General features: G+C 41.8%; 1 protein-coding gene across 3 annotated transcripts in view; it reads right to left on the bottom strand.

The window, feature by feature from the left end:
• Nucleotides 1–23,310, bottom strand: part of SUCLG2 (succinate-CoA ligase GDP-forming subunit beta) — a 241,769-nt gene that overhangs the window by 209,189 nt on the left and 9,270 nt on the right. Inside the window, exon 1 of one of the 3 annotated variants that reach the window (XM_075073393.1) lies at nucleotides 5,272–5,377. The exons of the other annotated variants lie outside the window; for them this stretch is intronic. The gene's annotated coding sequence lies outside the window, so the exon portion shown is untranslated. Of the gene's footprint in view, nucleotides 1–5,271; nucleotides 5,378–23,310 lie in introns of those variants that run through there. 3 annotated transcript variants of the gene reach the window in all.

Raw genomic sequence — 23,310 nt, 5'->3', positions numbered from 1 at the left:
GCAAGCTAGAGATAATGAGGTTAGTTCAATCAGGGAGGATGAGGCCCTGTTCTAGCAGTTGAGGTGTGAAAACCAAGGGAGGAGAAACTGGTTTTGTAGTTGGCAAGCCATTCACAGTCTTTGTTCAATCCTGAGCTGATGGTGTCAAATTTGCAGATGAACTGAAGCTCAGCAGTTTCTCTTTGAAGTCTGGTACTGAAGTTTTTCTGCTGCAGAATGGCCACCTTTTCACACCTCAACTGCTGGAAATTTCCACTACATGCATCTGACGAAGTGGGTATTCACCCACGAAAGCTCATGCTCCAAAACGTCTATTAGTCTATAAGGTGCCACAGGATTCTTTGCTGCTTTTACAGATCCAGACTAACACAGCTACTCCTCTGATACCCAATTTAAAATAGCCATCTTTAGCAATTCACACCCACCTTCTCCATTCCAGGTGCCTGCTCGACCTCCTCACTCTCCACAAACTAACTCCTCCCTCCCCATTTAACTTAGCAGATGCGCAAGATTTTTTTTTGATTATTTCAAATAGGAAATCTCACGCATACTCTGCTGGGAGTCTGAAGTCATCAGAGAGGTCATTCAGAATGTTGGACACACAGTGTCCGCAGCCTAAGTCTAAGTAGTAATGGACAATGAAGAAATACTCTTCCATGCTGTTTTTCCAACTACATACAATACCCAAACAGAATTCATACTTACAAACATCATAAGACAAAACCAGTGTTTGTCCCAGTTAAGAATTACATTAGGCTAGTTTAACTGACTACTCAATTAATGTTTGTACAGTTCTTTGAAGAAAAAATGATATTTAAATATAAACATTATGCAGGATTTTGCCTTGCCTGGGTTACTGATGAGATTTTTGATAGCTCCACCAGAAAAACAAGGTAACCTGAAGGACTTATTTTCCCCTAGCAAGAGTTTTTAGGGCAAATCCATAGTCTGTACTTTCACAATCAGTAAAAGAAAATGCATTTGTGGGGTTTATTTTATGAGTTATTGTTTGAGCCACTTTATTTGGACAAATGTAAAAGGAAAACAACACTCAATTTCACGACTTGCAGTATCCCTTCTTTATTCAAGATAGAAAACCAGTATTAATATCATGAAGTGAAGATGGCCATGCTAGAAATATTTGATTTTAAGGCTGGTCAAATTAAATACAAACTAATACGTAACATCCACCCGCCCAATTCTGCTTCACTGAACCAAATATAGCTATAACCTGTGCCTCATAGATTCTGTGTGAAGGAGCTCTATCAAAGCAAATGATCTGCCATATATTTATAGTGTCCAGGATTATAAATATGGAACATCTTGTAATGGGTTATATTGGAAACAAGTCATCTAGGGAGAAAAATATCAGGGGGAAAATCCTTAGGAAGTGTGTCTTAATAGACAACAGCATCTACCTTTAGTACATGTTATCTAAAGCAAAAGTATCTAACCAAAAATGTATGTGCTTATCTATCAGATTATCTACTGTTTCACTACTTATTTCATTAATTTATGTGCTATGATGGGTAATACAAAGAAATCTTTACAGTTCCAAATGTATGTGGAAGGAAACAAATATAGAAAGACGATAATGAAAAAGTGTACTAGTCATCAATAAAAGAAGAAAAGATTTCTATTACACTGTAAGCTCTTTAATAAATGTAATTACAATATTGTAGTAGAAGTTTACATCAAAAGGAACAGCAGGAAAGATAACTGGGGAAGCTTTCAAATGAATCAGTGCTAAAATATTAGGCTTTATTCTATATACTTATACAAATGTGTGGCATTTAAAAAACAATCTCTGTTTTGTTTTGTTTTTTGACACTTACATTCTGCTGTCAGAAAACTAACAAGAGCTGGATTGATACTGAATGAAAACTTTGAAAATAAACAAAAGATGTTTGTATCCGACAATGTTCATTTAAGAAAAAAGTTTATCTACAGTAGCTAAGCTATCATATTTAATTAAATAAATATGTTTATGTATATATATATATTTTTTATTTAAATGTACTTTCTTGTTTACTTCCTGGTATGGTAGTAGCCAACATACAAACATTTCAAACCAGAAATAAGTTGCAAATTTTTAACAGTAAGGGTAACTAACCAATGGAACCAAGGAATGTGGAAGGGCACCACTCATTTGAAATCTTTAAATCAAATGGGATGTCTTTCTGAAAGATGCCCTCCAGTTTAGCCACAAAATTATTTGGCTTGACGCAGAAATCACTGGATGAAATTCTGGCCTGCACAGTCTCTCTTTCGTAGGAGAACTAACTAAGATGATTCTGCAGCAAATCTTATAAATCTCTGTATTTCAAAACGTAACATGGGTACACCATGTGCATCACATTGATGAGACTTCTTACCCCTCCCCGAGATAGTCCAAATGCAGTTGTTTAACACTGTTTTAAGTACCTGTAACTTGAATGTTTATCAGTTTAAACCACACTGCCTTCATTAGTATGGCCTTGACCAGGAGACAGCCCTGTAATACTGCACAGAGGAGAAAGAGGGCAGTCTTATCCTGTAAGAACCACACTTAAATCTCCTCCCGGTGGAAACGGAGGTTGTCCTCCTTTGACCTAAAATACATGAAAATATGACAAGAGTAATGTATTTTTTTAAGTTAACCATAACTTTATGAACAATCCTATTTTACATGAAGTCATCTTTTCATTCAGAGTCTCCTATAGGTTCAGCAGGGGAAACTTTTCATATTAAAGTCCCGATGTTACAACAATTTTTTAAAAGGACTTTTGAATAGGACTTATTTTGAAATGAACTGAAGAGGACAGATACATACAGCAGACTCCAATTAATAATTATAAGCCTTTTGGTTCCACTTTCCCTTTTAAAGTACACCATGAACATTGTTGCACAGTAAATATAGTCTGCCTGATAAATGGGGGAAAAAAAATAAAAAAAAAGTCACACCTGCAAGTTCTTCAAGGGCTAGAACACTTTGATCAATAAACTGCAAGGACAATTTACTGTTTTATACTGCTGAACCGTATACTCACTCTTCGGAATGAGTGAGACCAGTCACCACAAATGTTAAGGTTTATGTAACCATCTCAACTTCAAATTACACAAGTAATAAGATTGTGAAATATGCCCCCTAAACAGACTGCCTTCTGAAAGCTAGACAGTCTATTCATTTGGATAATTATTAGCATTCCTAATAGATATGTACCTTTTAGAAACAAGATGTTGAAGTCAAATAACTAAGTTAATCTCACCATACAGAAAAAGCAGAAAAACTGAGGGTTTTGTTTATAACTATGTTTTAATGAATGTTTCCAGTTTTAAATAGCTAAAAACTGGTTTTAAAACATTATACTCAACCAAACATTTGAGAGCAGAACCAAGATTTTCAAAGCTAAAAGCCAAGACTTAAGCACTTAAACAAGTGGCTGGATTTTCACAAGTACCTGGTGCTCGCAAATGCCCATTAACCTCAGCGGGATCTGCTGTGCACTCAGGGCTGCTGAAAATCTCCATTTGTGTGTTTAAATGTGGCTTTAGCCCAGATTTATATCAAGTACACACTGGAAACAGTCAAAGCTAACCATATTTGCAGTCTTGAAACTTTCTTGTGAGGAACTGGCAGACCTTAATGATCCATGTATCTTAGGTAGTTCTATGGCCCCCATTATTTCAGTGTGTGATCTCTTCACATTCATTAATATATTTACCTTCATAACACTTCTGTGAGGTAGGGAAGTATTAACATCCCCATTTTACATATGGGGAACTAGGGCACAGAGAGGCTAAGGGACATGACTCAAGATACAAAGAAGTATGTAACAGAGAAGACACTTGAACCCAAGTCTGTCTAGTGTCCTAATTAATGGACAACAGTCCCTTCTCTCTGGAACAATCACCCAAACTCACTGGGGAGTTCATCCCTTGGAGTAGCAAGACTTCAGAAGAGCTACATTTAATATGATTCAAAGAGATTTTCACATACATCAATAGTGGCTAATTTAGTATTATCTCATGCGCTCAAACTAGAGCTTAGTCTTCTATCGGACTTTACAGATCTTGCCCTAAAGTCCTTCACAGACTTTGAGACTCAATGGAAAGCCAAATTTCCTCTTGTCATTACAAAGCAAGCTGTTTTGAAGTAGTTTAACAGAAGCCTCAGCAGACTACAGATACAAAGTCAAGAAACACAGCACATTCCAGCATGAAACATCAAGCAAGTGACAATCTAACAGAAATCAAGGGAAGTGCTTATCTGAAATAGTAACATTTCAGTTCCACAAAGTGAAATTATTTTAGATGAAAAGAGTGAGAAAAGGAAAGACATTTTGTGCTCTTGTCCATTTTCCCCATTACTTAAAAGAAGCTGCTCTTTTTCCCAGTCTGCTTTAAAAAGGGACAATGGGAGAACTGCTCATGCCAGCACAATCTAAGAAAGCAAGGACATAAGCCAAGGACTGAAAATCTCAACTCATCATTAAATTCAAAAAGTTTAAATAGCTAATTTGTTGCCAGTTGACTTTAGCAGCCTCATGAGAAGTAGGCAGCCACACATTATCAACAGAACCACATTTTTAAAGGTGATCATTATAGAAACGTTCCTGCATCAATAATTCATCACCTCCTACATATGAACAATAGAAAGGCAGCTGTGTTGATCATAAAGGTTATAAAATATTACATACTGGTTTTAAACAGTTCAATTATACAAATACAGTTAAAATACTACCAGTTATTTTTTAATTGATATTAAAAGATATCCAGTGGACCCACAACCCAGTCTCCAATTATGCATGCATGGTTTGCACATGCATACATCAGCATGAAAATCTGCACATGAAGCAGAAAGAAACTAACACCTGTGCGCACGCACAGCATGGTATGTGAGTGTGAACATTCTATTACATTCTAACATCTCTGTTCACTGGTATCACTTTGGCATGCAAATCTTAGTGCCCATAAGTATTTATAGCCACAGCTGGAGGCTGGATTCTGAAAATCAAGACCTACAGACCTGATCTACACCACTGAAGTCAATGGGAACTGGTCCAAAAAGAGTTGCATTCACACACTAAAGAATATAACCAACTTGTTTCCCACTCAGCCATCTATTGTGTTTGAATATTTCAGTTTTGGTTCATGCTACTATTAAATCCTAACCTCCCTAGAGGAATGTTAATTAAAAAATAAAAAAGTGTAATGAACAGGCAATCTATAAATGTACTGCAGTGTTACATGGCCCTAAAAACAAAAGCAGGTATTAAACTTTCAACTCACAATTCCTCTTGGATTGTGAGTGTGGTTTCTCTGTATTAATCTCTTCAGAATCTGACTGACTTAAACAGCTCCTAAGGTCAGAAGGAGGAGGTAATTGGTTTTTCATCTGTCGGGGAAAAAATGACTAGAAGCAATATCTGCATTATTCTCTCAATTAAATTTTTATCATGTATTCATAGGCACTTTAAGTGGGAAATAACATTATTGTTTCCTTCTAATTTCAGCGTACTATAAAAGCAAACACTGGTTTAGACTTCTGTAATATAAAACCAAAAAGTATTTAAACTAATACCCAATAAATATCTATATTAATACTGTGGGCAAAAATATGACCAGATTAGCCATGCTGACTACTTCTCTTCCAAAAGACAAAAAACTAGCATCCCACAAACAGCAACAAGGCTACATTTGCATTCACAGCTTCAAACCTGAACATTTGCACTCTGCTAGTAACAAGAAAAGAAGGGGCAAAGAGGTAAGATACAGCAGACAGGAAATAAAATGGTGCACAAGGACAGCAACAATAAGCAACAGCAGTTACTGCTCGTCTGAATGGACAGAATGAAGCTGGAAAAGTGACATAACTAAACAAATATTAGGAGTCAGGTGTTGATACCAAAACAAAAGCACAAATCAAGTTGGCTCCATGATGGAGATGGGTGACTTTGACTCAAAGCCTCTTCGTTAGTGGAAGCAAGAGTTATGCAGGAGAACATCCAGTATTGCAAGTTCATGTGACATATGACCTTCACAAAGCCTACGGCTGACAGATTAAAATAATAATTATAATAATAAAGGCACCAAAAAACAGAAGAGACTCTAAAAGATAAATCTGAGTACACTGTGTAGAGGAAAAGAACAATACTGTACATCTTCATGAACCAGAAGTTCAAGTAAAGAGAAATAAAGAACCAGCAACAACACTTGAAGACTTTGCTGTCCACTGACAAGTGATTAGGAAACAAAATACGCCAGCTTGGTAGAAAGGCAAACAAAGGATCACTTAAGCAAAGTCCAACATAATAGAAAGTCCCCTGAGCTGGCTGTCTCCCAACAATAGAGTAGGGGGTGGAGGGGAGGAGGGGAAGAGAAACAGTGACAAGAACAGAGTAGTTGGACATGGTGACTTTCACTGTAGGTCTCTCCCTCAAAGATGGCCAATGTCCAAAGTAGCCAAAAATACAGGAGTTTATATCTACTGGCTGTTTTGCGGATTATCAAAAATCAGTCTTCTATTCCAGTTCTTACTGGACAAGTTTGCCTTTCACAAACGGCTCCACCACAACGGATATGTGGGGGTCAGAACCTAAAAGACAGAAGAACTGAATGGATATGGAGACTAACCTATATTCTCAGTCCTACAGATGGTCCCTGCAAGGAAGAATGAGGAACAAGTGACAGGCAATAGGATGAAGCTTTACCACTACAGCTCATGCTGCACCTATTCTGTGGATAAACAGGGCTCTCACTCTGGAAGATTTCACAAACACTAAACTAACTTTGATCACAACAAAAACAACGTGTGGAGATCTACAATGCTCAGATGCCTGGAAGCCCATCTACCAGCAAAAAGCTGACCCTTAAAGGAAAATTTATAAAAATCCATTAATTAGGTAAAAGAATGTAGAACACTGGATTAGCTACTTATTCATGCACAAGAGTTTTAACTTCCTTTTAGTTCTCAATTATAGTTGTAGAGGGGAGGGATAGCTCAGTGGTTTGAGCACTAGCCTTTTAAACTCAGGGTTGTGAGCTCAGTCCTTGAGGAAGCCATTTAGGGAACTGGTGTAAAAATCTGTCTGGAGGTTGGTTCTGCTTTGAGCAGGGGGTTGGACTAAATGACCTCCTAAGGTCCCTTTATTAGGGGGCAGGAATAGCTCAGTGGTTTGAGCATTGGCCTGCTAAATCCAGCGTTGAGAGTTCAATCCTTAAGGGGGGAACTTGGGTAAAAATCTGGGGATTGGTCCTGCTTTGAGCAGGGGTTGGACTAGATGACCTCCTGAGGTCCCTTCCGACCCTGATATTCTATGCTTTTTAAATGATATTTAAAAGTGCACAAACCTACTGACAGGAGAAACCAACATGAAATGCATTAAGTAGAGCCATTACTTTTATTACAACTAGGCTTTAAAATATTCCCAAGTGTTTATTCTGTCTGTTTCCATTTAGGCTATGTCTACTCTACAAAGTTAAATCGATTTAAATTACATCGACATACAGGAAGTACGTAAGTAAACCAGTTGCATATCCACGACACTCCTTGTGTCAGCGAAAAACATCCATAGTAGCAGCACTTGCATTGACAGAGAGCAGTGCACTGTGGGTAGCTATCCCACTGTGCAGCTGGCCACAGGGTCTTTTAGGAGGGGTTTGCAATGCCTCACAGGGGCAGGTACAGAGTCACATGTTGCAGGTTTCTCAATCCCATCGTTCTATGGGCATCCTACTAGCTTTCTAGATGCTTTTCAACTGCCCTGGTAACCTACGAGCCAGCCACCTCTGTCAGAAAGCATGGATCCTGCACTGCTCTTCAGTACTGTGCAGTACGTTACGAACACAAGACTGTAAGAAAAGCTCAACGGGAGGAGGCACTGTTCAGCTGAGGGAGGCCTGGAAGGAGCATTTTAACAGCGAGCCACATACACTACTACTGTAGCTCACTGTTAAAATCTACTGCTGAGCCTGGCATTGTTTGCAGGGTGCAATGAACCTTGTAATGATTGCTATGCGGGCCCGACACTAACGATGCACAAGCACCTATTGCTATTGTCGTGAACATTAGCAGCAGCCACCATGTGATGGAGAATAATAAAGATAAATTCGGTTTCCATAAGTAGATTTTTATTCCTGTAGTAAGATGAGGCCCTGAAACATAACCTCTTGTGTCAGAGGCCCAGTCTGAGGCCTGAAGACTGAACCAAAGTACTTCTAGGCATTGCTAAGCAAAAGCTGGGCTGTAAGCCAGAGGCAGGTCTGCGAGGAGAGGAACTTGTGCCAAGATGACATCAGGACACTCCACAGACATAACAAGGAACAGGCAGGTGCATCTTAAAGACAGGACAGCATGATGGATAGATCTGTTTGTCTGAAACAACATGATCAAAGGGGAGACAGCACCCTAATGAGCCCAGGGGCTGTACCTCAATATGTCAGGAGGGATGAGTGATCTGTCCTGTAACTGTATAAAAGTAGGTCCCGGAGTAAACATCTTTGTCCAGCCTAGGGGGCAGTGGAGTGTCCCACCATTGACTGAGCTGTGTCCATTGCCAGGGGGCACAAATTCGTAGTATGTCCTGTAGAGTCTATAGGAAACTATTACTGTGCTTCATCTGATAATAAAACTAGCTCAGGTTCCTTCATACCTTACTAGAGTCTGTGGTAGTTGGGGTTCTCTCGGGGTTTGCTGTGTCAGCGATCTGCACAGAGCAGGGGCAGCACACAGAGGGAACACGCACACACCGAACAAGAGCACAGCACCACATCAGCAGCTACTGACAACAATTCCCAGCCAAACATACCTATGTAACGCTGAGCTAAACTTCAGACATATAGTGGAAATTATTTTTAAAGGGGACAGAACAGGGAATTCACAAACACAAATACCAACAAGGCTCTCACAGCTGGGTGTAACTGCAGCTGTCATGTTTACTATCCCATGGGGTGGACTGCCTCAGGTACTGCTGCAACCCTGGAAGATGCATGGAATGGGGGGAGGGAATGTAGGGAGGTCCTTGTGATTGTCTCCCCCGGCCTCCTTACAGTGATTTCTCCCTACAGATCCAGCCACAGACCCCAGCCTCCTCACCCCACAGAAGCGTGTTTGCTGCATGGAGCCGGCATACTCAGCTAGGAAGATACAATGCGAGCTGTCCATGCCAAGCAAACAGGAAGAGCAATTTCAAAACTTCTTGGGGTCTTAAAAGGGGAGGGGCCCATGGCTGTGTATCTGGCTACAGGAGAGCAGAGTTCAAAACAGTGACCAGAATGGCCACCGTGGGCATTGTGGTATACCCCCGGAGGTTGCTTAGGATGACCTAAGCAACGCAGTGTCTACACTGATGCTGGTCACTCTAACTACACGCCCTAAGCTCTACACTGCTCGTCCAGGTGGTTTTATGATGTCGGGGTAGCAGAATAATTAAACCAGCAGGAGGAGCATTGCAGTATGTACACATCCATAGTTAGGTCAACATGAGCTGCCTTATGTTGATTTAACTTTTAAGGTACACAAGCCCTTCATCTATCTTATTTGTTAGGTCTTCAGTATGAGGTCACTGAGACATTTTGACTTAAGATAGCTACCCTCCCGTTAGCATACACAGAATTTAAACACAAATTAAGCTTAGCAGGAGTGACAAAACCTTAAAGTCATTCTGCATCACATTATATGTATTTTGTTGGCATACTTCTCCCCAGTCCTCCTCCCATCGTTCCTACTTCCCCATAAGTGCACTTGTTACTTACTTCCCTGACCAAATCTTGTTACTTCCTTTCCATTGTATCCCTCTCCTCCCCTCCAACAAAAAAATGACTAGACTGGATCATGTGGTGATTTCCATTTTAAAAAAGAGTTACTACATTTTATATCCACCTATACATAAACAATGATTAAAGGTCTAGAAAACATGACCTTTGAAGGCAGATTGAAAAGAACTGGGTTTGTTTAGTCTGGAAAAGAGAAGACTGGGAAAGGACATGATAAAGTTTTCAAGTACATAAAAGGTTGTTCTGAGGAGGAGGGAGAAAAATTGTTGTTCTTAACCTCTGAGGATAGGACAAAGAAGCAATGAGCTTAAATTGCAGCAAGGGAGGTGTAGGTTGGACATTAGGAAAAACTTCTTAACTGTTGGGGTGGTTAAGCACTAGAATAAATTGGTTAGGGAGGTTCTGGAATCTCCATCATTGGATATTTTTAAGAGCAGGTTGAACAAACACCTGTCAGGGATGGTCTAGATAATACTTAGTCCTGCCATGAGTGCAGGGGACTGGACTAGATGACCTCTCAAGGTCCCTTCCAGTTCTGTGTTTCTGTGAAACACTTAGCTATTAAAGTGTTCCTTACTTTTACTAGCATGGCAAAAACTATTTAATTATGCCAATTTTGTGACCACTATAAAGTTTTTGCAGTATAATTTTTTTTTCCAAAAACACAGACATGTAAAAGTGTCTAAACACCCATTTTTATCCAAACACCTGCTAGCCAAAAGACTAAGCCTACTTCCCAGTGTGTTGAACGCCTGTGACTTCATACCGCCTCTGACCAAGGCCAGTCTCCGTGCAATTTAAAGGAATAAAACAGTTAAGACTAGTAGTTAATTGTCAGATGCTGTTCAGTATGCTAATTACAAACATGTAATGATGGAAATTACTACATCTCTCTCGCTTTTAGGATTGCATCTTTGCCCTCCCGGCTTCACTCCATGTTTCCCCTCCTCCCCCCGCCATCCTCCTTACAGTGGAGCATGGTGTATTTTTTCCTGCATTGTTTTCAGTCTGTTCCTCTTTCCCTCTATTCCTTTACTTCTTATAGATTCACAGAGTTAAAGGCCTGAAGGAACCATTAGATCATATAGTCTGACCTTCTGTATCTCACAGGCCATTAAATTTCACCCAAGTACCACTGAATTGAGCCTCATAACTTGTGTTTGACAACAACATAACTTCCTGCAAGGCATTCATTCTTGATCTGAAGACACCAAGAAATGGAGAATCCACCACTTCCCTTGCTAGTCTGTTTCTATTGTTAATCCTCTTTAAAATCTGTGCCTTATTTCTCACTTGAATATGTCTGGCTTCAGCTTTCAGCCATTGGTTCTCATTTGCCTCCCTCTGCTCGATGTGTCTTCCTCCTTTATTGTGTTCTCTACCTCTCCACTATTTTCCACTCTTCCTTCTCCCCAATAATTTCTCCTCTCTACCTACGCTTTTTTAAAATGTATCCCATTAGTCGCTCTCCAACACATATAACCAAGTGTCTACTTGCGCACCTTCTCCCCATTTACACAAGTTCCATAATCCATCCTCTGAAATACAGGACTTACGAGACACCTGGTAGACAGAGCACTAACCTATTAACCAAAGACTGATATGAAAGTTAGGCATCCCAACTGCCCAGGTGGGAAGGCATGCCTACATGTCCTTGTAATAAGCCTCTTCTTCCCAAATCTGGACCTTAGCGTCCAAAATCTGGGTGCTTAACATGAACCTCCCCCAAGCTTATTACCAGCTTGGATCTGATCTCGCTGCACCAATCAGATTCGGAGTACCTGATCAACTCTCCGGGTCTCCCAACCCTTTCCCTGGGGGACCCCAAGACCCAGAAGCTCTGAGTCTACGGCAAGGGAAATAACTCCACTTCCCTCCCCCTCCCTCTCCCACCCAGACTTTCTCTCTGGGCTAACCTGAGAGAGCTGATGCAATTCTCTTTACATCACAATACCAAGAAGCATGTCTCCTTATTCCACAAAGAGAAAAACCACAAACAAGGAAAACAAGCAGATGATCTAATCTCTCTTTCCCCTGCCCCCCAACTCCGTGGTGGCTGCCGAGCTACCCTCCGTAGATCTAACACAAAGAGAATCCCCTCCCTTGCCTTAACCTACCCAGAGAGAAAACTCAAACAAGTCTTAGAAGAAACTTTTATATAAAAAGAAAGAAGACATCAGAATATAACTCTGCATCAAGATGACAAATGCAGGGCTATTGCTTATAAGAAAATATTGAATAACAGTCTGATTCAACAAGATATCCAATTTAAACATTCCAGCAAACTCCACACATGTAAATACAAAACAAAACTATAAAACCTATTTGTTTTGTCTACCTTTGTACTTACAACTGGGAAAGAAGGGTAGAAAGAAGCTTGGAGATAGAAAAAAAAAAAGAAAAACTCTTCCCTCATAGCCGAGAGAACAACAGGCAGAACAAACCCAAAACCAGAAGTTCCCTCCCTCACTTTGAAAAATCCGGTTTCCTGATTGGTCCTCTGGTCAGGTATTTGGTTCCCTCTGTTAACCCTTTATAGGGAAAAGAAACATTAACCCTTAGCTATCTGTTTATGACAGTCCTACTGAAATAAACTGGGTACTAGGATTCCTACTCTGGAGGGCTACACCTTCTATGAACAGGCCTCAGATACACATGCCCACATACCCCAAGGCTGAGGGAAAAAAGCAACAGCATTCTCTATGTTCCCTCCCCCTACCCCAGAGCCTCTTACTTCCTAGGGGAAGGGAGACACTGGGGACTAGTGGAGACTTCTGTGGGTTTTTCTCTCTTGTTCCCTAAAGCCCACCTTTTAACATTTTTCAAAGCTTTCCCAAGCAGCAGCAGAGTAAAACTGGATTTGAAACAGCAGCACCACACTGCATCTTGGCATAAAGTAGAAGCAACCAGGGCAGCAGAGAAGAGTCTGGAAGACAGCACTGAATTGGTTAATGTTCTGTTCAACCTTTGAAGATTTTTAAAAAATCCTTTACGGTTGCAAAGATAAAGGAAACTTAGGATTTTCAGAAGGGGCCAGTTCTCACCCAGGAAAACTTCCTATTAGCTACTAGAGAGAGCATTTCTCAAATCCTGAGCCCTAGCATCACACACAGTGCAACTCCCCAGTTTTCAAAAATGTTTCAGAAACATTAATACCATTTACAACTTGAATACTCCAAGCTGCTGCCATTAGAAATGCAGGAAAATTATTTAAACTTTGCAAATATCTAAAGGAAATGAAGCTTGTGGCAGCAAGGGGAGGACTGACAATCCCTTAATTATACAAAAATATAAACACCACATTTACCACTTTTAACTGATCTTTGCCAGTTACTTACTACAAGAAGCATTTTAACTTCAAGGTTTCAGGACCATTTTTCATTGTCTCTCTCTGTCCTGCTATATGCCCGAGAACTGATTTTGCCTTGTGCTCCTTGGTCTTTTATAATCAGTCTGATTGCAAACTGATTGTTCCCTAGTCTGACCTTTCCACTCTTGGCAACAATGTAGTTTGGTGTTATGTTCCTAGATTACAGAAATCATTTGGATTACATCTCAAGAAAAACATGCTGTTCTTTTCTAGTGATGCCTTTAAGTCACATTTTAAAACTTAGCCTTTGGATTTACCCGACATGGTGAGGAAGGTGGGGTAAGAAAGTACTTCTAATTCACGTTAACTCCTTAACTACTTCAAATTTCATGTAATACTCATACTGTAAGTGCACACAAACCCATGTGTATACAGAGGTATTTTATGATTATTTCCCTCAAACTCAGTCTTCCATTACAGTCAATAATAAAACTACCAATGGTATTTCATAGGCTCAAGCTTGAGCCACACCTTGAGAGAAACCCTGTCAGGTTCCGATTTCTGATCTAGTTTGTTACTAGCTGATTGACAATTCCTCCATTGGAGTGGGGGGTGAGCTTCAGCTGAAATAAAGTTGGCAGGACCAGTTCCTGCATTATCTGCCCACTCCCACACTGGTAGGGGGACATGTCGTGGGTAACGAGAGGCAGGATCCACGCTCCCAATACTCAAGTAGCATAAATCTGAACAGCTGCTGGGCCATGCATATCAGCCCACAGACTCAAGGAGCCATAGCTGGACCCTCACAGCTCCCCCTCTTCCATACCAAGTAGATTTCTGATGCAGGAAAGCATCAAACCCTTTATTTACACGTTAACAGAAAAACTGCAAAAAAATCCCTCAGGATGGCACACTGTAAAGGTTGGCAAATCATATGATACACTGATAATATCTAGCATTTAAAGTATAATTCTGAGAAGAAATGAGCACCGACAATGCCCAATGAATTCATTGGAATTTGTGGGTACTTAGCAACTCTGAAAAGCTAATCTAAATATAAATGTGTTTGCCTTATCTTATGCACTCCTGTTTGAAATATTTTGGCCTAAACGACTTGCCTAAAACCACACTGTAAATAAATAAATAAAATATTACTACCACCACTACTTAGCTCTTCTGTAGTGCTTTTCACATAGTAAGCAAATCTCCTTTACTACAATGAGGATGTCAGCAAAACTAAAGACACTTTACTGGCCTCCCCAAAAACAAGCTACATGTCCCCAGCAAACAGGCAAGTAGAATTTTACAAGGCTGACTTGCTAAGTGTCATATACAGTGTTGTTGTAGCCATGTCAGTCCCAGAACATTAGAGAGAAGAGGTGGTTGAAGTAAGATATTTTTATTGGACCAAATTCTCTAGGTGAGAGAGAGACAAGATTTCAATCTTACACAGAGCTGTTCTTCAGACCTAGGAAGCTTAGGCTATGTCTACACTACAGATGTTACCGCAGCTCAAGTGCACCGCTGCAGCTGCACCGCTACAAGGTCTCCCTGTAGCCCCCCTCCCATTCAGCCCCTGGCTCAATACTGTCACCCACTAGGTCCTGAGCCCATATCAGTCTGTTCCCCTCCCCCCCAGCCCTTCTGAACCCCAATCTGTGACACCCACGTCCCACAGTAGCCCTGTGTTCCCCACTCTGGCTGTCCTAACCTGCATCCGGGGGCAGAGTGTGGTGATGAACACAACTGGCTGTTCTTTCACCACAATGGCCTTCGGTGGATAAAAGGTGGAACTGCAGCACTTCTCGGGCATAACGTCTTTTCCGCAAATAAAAATTCTGTGCCAGATAAGAATTCTGCATGTGCACAGTGGCAAAGAATTCTTCCAGGAATAAAAAACCTGCAGTGCTTCAGAGAAGACGCAGCTATGCCAACAAGAGAGCTTCTCCCATCAGCATAGTTAATCCACCTCAGTGACAGGCGGTAGCTTTGACGGGAAAAGCCCTCCCATCAGCATAGCACCGTCTACACCAGGGGTTCGGTCAGAATAACCGTGGCACTCAAGGGTGTGGATTTTTCACACCTCTGAGCAACGCAGTTGTACCAATGTAAGATTGTATGATCAGTCGGCAAGAGCAAAACGGGCCAAATGGCCAGTCTGGACAAAAAAGTGAGATGGAGAGGAAGATTCAGGGGGGAAGGAGAGCCAGCAGCAATGCCAGCCCTGCACCTGGGGGGGGGGGGGGGGAGGTGCACCACAGGCCAGTGGCAACACCAAGTGGTTCAGGCCAGCCTCACACAGCATCCCGTTTTCACTTTGGAAAATATGGTCACCCTACCTATGGGTCCTCATTCTCAAAGGAAACCTACATAACACTTTCAAAAGACGAGTCTGGGAGCTTAAATGCATAACATTGCTAGCCACTAAAAACAATGGACTGAATAGAGACACTGGAATTATAGCTTATTACAACAATCTAACAACCCCCCTTCAGCCAGCTGCTTCCCTGACCCCTTCCTTTCTTCCCTATGCCTGGAGGGGTGTTAACAGGCCACTTCACCTTGAATGGTCCCTTGAAATGTGTGTTAATTACTTTTGCTAAACAATCTGTTTGCTTATCTTGTATTTAGCTCTGAGGGCTTGTCTACACTTACAGTGGTGCAGTTGTCCTGCTATAGCGCTTAATGAAGTATAGCGCTTAATGTTACCTGACAGGAAAACTTCTCCCATACTCCACCGTCCAGAGAGATGGTATCTATGTCAACAGGAGAAGGCTCCCTTCAACACAGCACTGTCTACACCAGGGGTTAGGTCAGCATAACTATGTCGCTCAGGGGGATGGATTTTCCACACTGCTGGGCAACATAGTTACACCAACATACATTCCTAGTGTAGACCAAGCCTGGGTAAGTTTCCCAGACCTGAAGAAGAGCTCTGTGTAAGCTTGAAAACTTGTCTCCCTCTCCAACGGAAGTTGGTCCAGTAAAAGATATTACTTCACCCACCTTGTGTTGCTTAATGTCACACAACCACATTAAATCAGAAAACATTTGCAAAATGAATAGTTACGACAGTTTTTAAACAAACAGGATTTACAAAACTTCAACATATAATAAATCAGTGCTCAGGATGTTTATTGAGCATCCATATGCTTAAAACTCAAAGGCACTCGGAGCATCTTCACATTTCTAGACCCAATGTTCATTGCTTTTAAATAAGCCTATTTTTTGGATAAAATGTAAGCACAATAAAAATTCACAGATTCAATTCTATTTTGTCAAAGGACTAGCTATCAATAGCACTGTTTTCCATTAGTAATTATTTTTAGTCAAATTATGGCTATTTTACTTATTTAAAATTCAAAGCTTTAGGAAAGGCAGCTTTCCTGGACCTAAGAATAAGGGCTTTGAAGTAGCTACTGAAAATAGACTGCAATATACAACTGTGTAATCAATCACAGAAAATACCGTAATACGTTCCCTGCCTTTACAAAGAAATGATTGTTGGTGATATGCATTACTAATTGAAAGAGTGAAATGAAATATCTTCTCCACATAAATTAGAAATGTTCCTTTTACTTTAAATATCTTAAGGGGAAATTTAATATTTTTGTTCTCATCTTATAAAATGTTTAACTTCATAATTTTTCTACAAGGTAAAAATTACACTTTTATGCAAAATATAACATTGAAGAAATGCTTTGCATATTTAATACAGCCAGCAGAAAAAGAAAATCCAAGGCTGTTTTACTACCTACAAAAAGATAAAACATTTATTATGTTCAGACTATGCTTTCCTCTGAATTTTCAGTATACTTCCTTCAACCCAATTTAAACTTTCTGAATTCTTAAGAAACCCAAGCCACGACCAATTAGTTGGTCAGAAATGCTTCTGAATTCCTAACTCAAGTAATCATTTTATCAACAAAGCTTTTCAATAGAGCTGTACATTAGAGAATATATTTTTTAAAAAGTCTGTTAAGGAGTTGTGACGTTATCTGATTAAAATATGAAGTTATATAATTGCAACAAATCTTGTACAAAGGTTGCCAAGTAAGGTGTCTATGGAAAAGTTACGATTTGCTGAATACAATTATGCTATTTGTATGCATGTATCATTTTTGTATTTGAAGTTATGAGCATTTGCTCTATACCTGTATTTCAAATATGTTTGCACTTGGGGTAACACCCACAAGGTATTTAGCCTACACATCTTAAAGGGACTATTCAAATTAAGGGGCTCATTAAATTAAGTGGCTTAACTCACAATGGAAAATGGAAGACACCCATCCATGCCTGATGGACTTTCATGTGAACTACTAGAGTACAGGTAATGCCCTCTGCTGTTAGTGAAATCAAGCATATACATGTGACTTGACCATGTGACTCCAAACACCACATTGCTACCCGTAATTTTCCATTAGCTGTGCTGAGGGCTTTGTTTGAAATAATGGATTTCTCTCCACATGGCAGAAGCTATAAAAGGCCCTGAAAACATCTCCATTATACTAATGGGAACATTCTAACCAAGGGACTGAGGATCTTCCAATTATTTGGAAGCAAACAGAGACTTGACTTAAGCCAGCAGTTTATTCCATCGCTGCTACAAGCCTGAACCAAGAACTTTGCATTTATTGTAAATATTTGATTCCATTAACCAATTTTAACTCTCACCTTTCTTTCGTTAGATTTTAGATCTATTTTAACTCTCACCGTTAGATTTTAGATCAATTTTAACTCTCACCTTTCTATCTAAAATCATTAGATTTTAGATACTAAAGGATTGGCAACAGCGTCATTACTGTGTAAGATCTGAGTTGTATATTTTGACCTGGGTGTGTGGCTGGTCCTTTAGGAGCAGAACCACCTTTTGATTTATTTAAACTGGTTTTAATAAGCACTTATCTTTAAGTGTAGTGCCTGGGTGTTGAATCCAGGACTGGAATGCCTAAGGAACTCCTTTTCTGACTTCTTGTTAGCCAGTGTGGTCAAACAGAAGTTTACTTTTGTTGCTGGTTTGGTATATCTCAAAAGGAGAATAACCACCCGTTTTGGGGTGTGTCAGCCCTATTTCTCAACAGTTTGTCCTGAATTTGATAGTCTCAGATGTGACCCACAAAGACACGGTGACAGGAGTCATTGACATTTTATGGAAAACTTAGATAAACATTCAATTTAGAAACAGTGTGGCCAATATGTTCCTGTATTCTCTTGTGTTTACTAGGGAATCAAGTATAAAATGGAATTGTTTTAAGAAATTTTCTGCTCCTGTTCTGAATTACTTGAAGTCACATACTAATAATCTTTATGGTATCTAATCACATCACCACAGTGGACTATGATGTTGAGCAGCTAGCAGCATGACATTTTTAAACAATAAAGATGCAAATATCCATTGTAATACAAAGAGATAGGAGAAATAGAGGAAAATATAATAGATAAAGAGAACTGTCCAAAGTGTACCTTGACATGCAAGTCTGTTTACTAAATCCAGGTGGGTTTACATAGCTCCCTTTTGTGAAGTATCAGACTAGATAGTTTCCACGGACTAGACTGAAATATGCTCAAGTCACCATGGTACATCCATGAAGGAATGCAACCTTCTGATTTCCTGGGTTATTCAGCTGGGGAGAAACTGAAAAGTCAAAAATTATTGAATTGAGGCAAGCCCCTAAATAAGGGCCACACAGATACTGGTGTGGCTGGAATAGGGGACCAAATGTTACAAGCATTTTCCACCTATCACAGGTCACTTTTTAGCAGTATTTCTCCATTAGTCATGTTGGGTATTGGAAAAATCACATGATGGAAATTTACACTGCTGTCATCATCAAATCCCAAAGCAAGGGTCTGGAACACTATAAGCAGTGTTAAGAACATAAGAACGGCCATACTGGGTCAAACCAAAGGTCCATCTGGCACCCTAGCATCCTGTCTTCCGACAGTGGCCAATGCCACGTGCCCCAGAGGGCATGAACAGAACAGGTAAGCATCAAGTGATCCATGCCCTATTGCTCATTCCCAGCTTCTGGCAAACAGTGTTCTCTCTTCATCATCAGAGACTTTGACCTTAAAGTAGATTTCTACATTTCCCACATCACTGATCAAACACATCAGAAAAACAGACTTATTTTTAAGTCATCTTTAAAACAAAGCAACTTGCTTCCTGGAAATGCAGGCACATGCACTGCATATGCTCAGCCATTTGAAATGATTGAGACATTTAGACCTAGGAAAGTTCATTGTACAATAAAAGCTAATCAGTGAACTGAGGGAGTAGAAAGAGCAATCCTTCATCAGAAGTGTCTTCTTCCAGTACCTAAAAACACTACCTACCTGTCAGCTGACAACATTACTGAGGCACTAAGTAACAGGTCACCTGCAAGCCCAATGCCAACCCACACCAACTTTGCATAAGAGACAGTACAGAATGAATAGAAGAGCGAGAACACTCAGCTGTTAGTAGATGAGCCAATCAGTAACTGGCCAATCATCTTCAAATCAGTTTCATATTGGACATTTCAAAAATGGGAGTAAGGGAGGAGAGGGGAAGCGGCTCATGTTCTGTATTTCAGGACTGGAGTGGGAGTCAGGAACCCCTCAACACTCTGTCTGTTACAGCTGTCCCCCTGCTGCATTCCTTTTTCCCCTCTCCTTTCTGTTTGTCCTGTGTGGCCGTCCCTCCCGGCCACTGTGCTAACTAAAGTCACAGCCCTATTCATAGGAATGGCTTGTACAGACTAACTGGAGCCATTCCTCTGCCTAGGGAGGGGGCTTCTTGCTTCTTTGTTTGGCTCCTTTGTTCAGACCTGGGCTCGGTGTGGGGAGCGCTGCCCAGAAATGCAAGACCTGAAGTGGCCAACTAATTAAGCATATGAGTCATACCTGTGGCTCAGAACATGCCCAGGCATGCCTATGCTTACCTGCAGGCTTTCCCTGCCTTCTCTCCTCCCCTGTATCAAGAGGAGCCAATCAAAAGTACTGGTGGGAAACTGCCTAAATTTGCCTTTAAAGCCGGACATTCTCTAATCAGACTTCGGAGAAGGTCCTTGCTTTGCCACCTGGTCTGATCAGCTAGGGGTCTTTGGGGGGCCCTCTCCCTGCTCTCGTTTGTTTTTGAGCATACCTCATTTTTTTAAACTCCCCTCCTCACAGAACAACGAATTTTAGCTCGGAGCACTCCTGCATATTGGTAGCCGAATCGAGTCCCTCTCCCCCTCTGCTGCTACTGCTGTTCTCGTCTCCTGTGCTTGTGCGCTGTCCCTCGCGGGATTGGTACGCCGTCCCCTTGCAAATCCCCTGTCCTAGCTGCTGGCCTTGTTCCTCCAGCAAGACTAATCCGTAATCTGTTCTCTGCTCTGCAGCGCCCTTGCTGCTAAAAATAAGCCTGTGCCGCGCTTAAGCTGTGCTTCCTGGACTGTTACCTGGGCTGCCGGCTTGCAGCCGCCCCCCCTGCTGCAGCCACCACTAGTTAACACCCCCCCCCCCGGCTGTACCCTGGGCACCACGACTCTGCCCTGTGGAACTGCTCCCCCCTCCGATCCAGAAGATCGCATAGTGTAGGTGCACCTATTAGAATCAGGTTTAGTCTAGATAAGTTGTAATTTCATTTGCATAGCTGTGTTAAGTTAGGTTTAGAGAATTGTTTGTATTGTGCTCTGTAAGTTAGGTTAAAAAATTGTTGCATTGTGTTCTGTTGCTTGCTAATTTGTGTAGTCTTGTTAAGTAGATCATAGATAAGTTTTGCTGTGTTCTGTATAATTGTGGTTAAGTTGTCTTCCCGCTGCCCTAATCCCCCCTAGCTGCCCGTGGTCTCCCTCCGAGCTCCCCAGTACTCGTTGCAGCTCTCTCTGCTGTTTAAACTGCAGCTGTCTGCTCTCTGTGTCTCTCTGAGTTTAAATCTCCCTCTGCCGCGCCTCTGCTTTGGTCTCTGCTCACCCGTGCTCCTCTTCCCCATCCCCCAACCTCATTCCTCTACCACTGCCTCTTTCCTCTCTCTCTCTCTTTAATCCCTTCCCCACGTGTTCACCCCGCTCCTACTGCTGCCAACCTCCAATTGTATTACTGAAGTCTAGCATAAACCCCATTGTTACCCTTTTTTCTCTCTGACACACCTCACTATACATTTACACCACTGTGACACATTTTTCCCTAGATTATGGTTATTTAACACATTTTTCCCATAACTGTTAGTGGTTATACGCTGCTGTGACACACCCTTTACTAGAAATTGTTAGCTACATGTTACATTTATATTTCAGTGTTAATTGGTTACCAACTGTATTGTACCCACTACGAAACCCCTAATATTATTTCTAAAAGAAACCCCTCCCCATTGTCTACCTTAACAAACCCCATATCCCTCACTATTGAATTTTCCCTGTTTTGCATTTCTTAATAAAGTTTATTTTGCACCCCCCAGTGCAGTAGTTGTCCCCAAACATCCCCTACCTGCTGCAGGGTCACACTCACGTGGCTCTGCCCCAAGTACATCTGTGGCAACAAGGCATGTCACTTAACCTCTGTCTTAGTTTGTTAATTGTTATAGGATGGTCTATAAAAGAGATGTCTGCTGTCTGTATAAAAAAAAAAAAAAAATTCCCCTCTTACCCCTATGGGTGTATGTGTCTCTCAACCTGGTCCTCTACCAGAGGCCTGGGAGTTTGAGGGTTCTGCCGCGTATTCTTAGCTGTTCCTAGCACTTGCACTCTTCTGGACAGAGAGCTCTGAGTTGTTTCTGGGATCTGTTGGAGCCACTCACCCACTTAGGAGTCACAGCCCCGAGGGCTCCTACCACCACTGGGACCACTTTGGCCTTCACTTTCCCACATCCTCCTAGTTCCTCTTTCAGGCCCTGGTACTTCTCCAGCTTCTCATATTCCTTCTTCCTGATGTTGCTGTCACTTGGCACTGCTATATCTATCACCACCGCTGTCTTCTGCTCCTTGTCTATACCACGATGTCTGGTTGATTGGCCAGTACTGCCTGTCCGTCTGGATCTGGAATTCCCACAGAATCTTAGCCCTGCTATTCTCCACAACCCTTCTGCGGAATTCCCATCTGGTCTTGGGAGGTCTAGCCCATACGCTGTCAGATGTTCCTGTACACAATGCCAGCCACTTGTTGTGGCCGTTCACTGTATGCTGTTCCTGCCTGCATCTTACATCCTTGCCACCATGTGTGACTGTCCTGAGGCCTCTCTGCACAGTCTGCACTGGGTCCTCTCTAGGTGGTAGACGCCTGCTTCATGGATCTGGTGCTCAGTGCCTGTTCCTGTGCTGCTATGATCAGTGCCTAGAGCTGTCTTTTAGTCCAGCCCTTTCCAGCCACTGGTAGGATTTCCCAATGTCAGGCACCTCAGCTATCTGTCGATGTACATCCCATGCAGGCTTGTCTTGCCATGGCACTCTTCTGCTTGGTCTTCCTCATGTCTGCTGCTGCCTCAGGCATTCTCTCAAGCAGCTCATCTTGGGGGCCATCTTACTGATTGTGCTTCCTGAATGTTCCGGGTTTCATCCAGGACAGTGGCTTTGACGCTCACCAAGCCCCGCCCGCCTTCTTCCGGCTGGTATACAGTCTCTGGGTGTTGGACTTTGGGGGAAACCTCCGTTGCACTGTGAGGAGCTTCCGGGTCTTCACATCGGCAGCTTCATGTCCCTCTTGGCCAGCTCACTATACCGGAGGGTATCTGATGACCGGCAGGGCGTATCTGTTGATGGCGTGATCTTGTTCTTCCCACTGAGCTGGCTCTTCAGGACTGTTATCTTTGGTGATCTTGGATGTTGCTGTCTTTCCTTGCCTCCTCATCGTGGTTTCCATGTGACTGTGGGCGCCAAGGTACTTGTCAGCTGGTCTGTATGTTTGCTATGTGGCCCGCTGGTAGTTCACCCCATCAGTCTTGACTACCTTCCCTCTCTTCACTACCTAGCGCACACTTCTCCAGGTCAAATGACATCCCGATATCCCTCACTGTAGATCGCGGTCAGGTGGATTAGCGAGTCGATGTCTCGTTCATTCTTAGCATACAGCTTTGATGTCATCCATGTAGAGGAGGTGGCTGATGGTAGTTCCACTCCTGAACCTGTACCAGTATCCAGTCCCTGTGATTATCTGGCTGAGGGGTTTAAGCCTATGCAGAACAGCAGCGGGACAGTGCATCACCTTGTTTATGCCGCACTTGATGCCACTTGTGCAGCTGCCTTGAGTTGACTTCTAGTGTTGTCTTCCATAGTTCCCACTGAAGT

The sequence above is a fragment of the Chelonoidis abingdonii genome, chromosome 17, assembly GCF_003597395.2.
Source record: "Chelonoidis abingdonii isolate Lonesome George chromosome 17, CheloAbing_2.0, whole genome shotgun sequence".
Taxonomy (NCBI): domain Eukaryota; kingdom Metazoa; phylum Chordata; order Testudines; family Testudinidae; genus Chelonoidis; species Chelonoidis abingdonii.
This window is presented reverse-complemented; position numbering and strand designations above follow the sequence as displayed.